A 1,345-nucleotide genomic window follows, 5' to 3' on the forward strand; every position below is an offset into this window, starting at 1 on the left:
TTCTTCTGCCCGACCGGCCTCGTGCGCGCATGCGCACGCCTGGTGCGCGCGACCCCGCCTCCTCTCCCTCACGCCTCAAGAACATCTAATTTTTTATACAGTTATGACAAAGCACTGGAATAGTGATATTTGATTTTGCAGCAAAGACCTTCAGCCCTTTGTCAACCAACACTGCTATTTTTCTTTCTGACCAAAATATTCTAATAGCCTGGCAGACTAATTTCAAGGATTAGCACCTAGGTAGTTTGAAGAGAAGCATGTTTGAGCAATCCTGACATCGACCACAAACCAGGGCAGATCCAATATTTTCTGTCTGATGGTGCCACCTGCTTATCACTCAGTCATTCAGGAAGCACACCTGGAACAGGTGCCAGATCCTCTGGGTAAAGTGAGGCAACTGCAGGTAATTCTGAAAATAAGAAAAAACCCACCACAGTCCTGATTTGGTTTAAAGCAATCATGTAATCCCATTAGACCCAAGTCTTCCCCAAACACCTTTTCCATGACAAGCTAAGGTACTGATAACGTCTGTGGCTTCCGTCACAGCGATGCATTCGGTTGGAAGCTGTGTGCTGAGTACCAGCGGGGACTCCGAAGTGCATCTTCTCTCTCTTCCAGCTGTCTTTGCTCAGGTCCTGCCTTTGATGCCAACTGTGATCTCAGGCCTAAGAATGAAAGGACTGTATTGATCTTATATTCAAAAAACTGTCATAATCTCCATAGTATTGGTCATCATTAAACATCGAGGTGGCAGAGGGTTGCCCTGAGCAGGTTTCTTCTTATACACCCACTGCCTCTGCTCTTCTGCCATTGGGATGTCCACCTCTTCAGCCTCTATCTTGCGGCTTCTAGAAATCTAACCACATCCTGCTGTTTCTTCTTCATCGCCACGAAGCCTGAGGAGGAGGAGATGAACACACGGATGACCATCCTCTCGCCCGGTAGGGACCCACCTTCTGCCCTCGCGGGCTCCGGGCTGGCGGGGACGTGAAGGCAGAACTCCGCGGCCGCCACTGCTGCCCTGCAGAGCGCTCGGGTCTGGGGAGATGGCAGGGATCCGGAGCCCTCCTGCCCGCTCTGCCAAAGCCACAGTTTTTGAGGGTCAACCTCATGAGGGACGTGAAGGATCCACTTTACAGTGGAAGACCCTATAGTAAATGATACTACATGGACGTGGTAAATAGGAAATCAGTATGATTTTCTGTTTCTCCTCTGCGATAGAATTGCCTCTCACATTTTTCTGTATATGCCAACTACTCAGTCCTTTTAAGAATCTCTTCAATAAGGGATTGTAAGTCCTTTTAAAAATCATATTTTCTCTGCCTGCATATGTATTGTTTCTTAC

The 1,345-nt window shown here is 48.1% G+C and overlaps 1 pseudogene; it reads right to left on the reverse strand.

Annotated features, from left to right (window-relative positions):
- Window positions 1–540: 540 nt before the first annotated feature.
- On the reverse strand, window positions 541–930 carry LOC147371292 (SH3 domain-binding glutamic acid-rich-like protein 2 pseudogene; annotated as a pseudogene).
- Window positions 931–1,345: the final 415 nt, after the last annotated feature.

The sequence above is a fragment of the Bos grunniens genome, chromosome 5, assembly GCF_055505025.1.
Source record: "Bos grunniens cultivar Pamir isolate PY7600 chromosome 5, Bosgru_T2T1.0, whole genome shotgun sequence".
In the NCBI taxonomy this organism is placed as follows: Eukaryota; Metazoa; Chordata; class Mammalia; order Artiodactyla; family Bovidae; genus Bos; species Bos grunniens.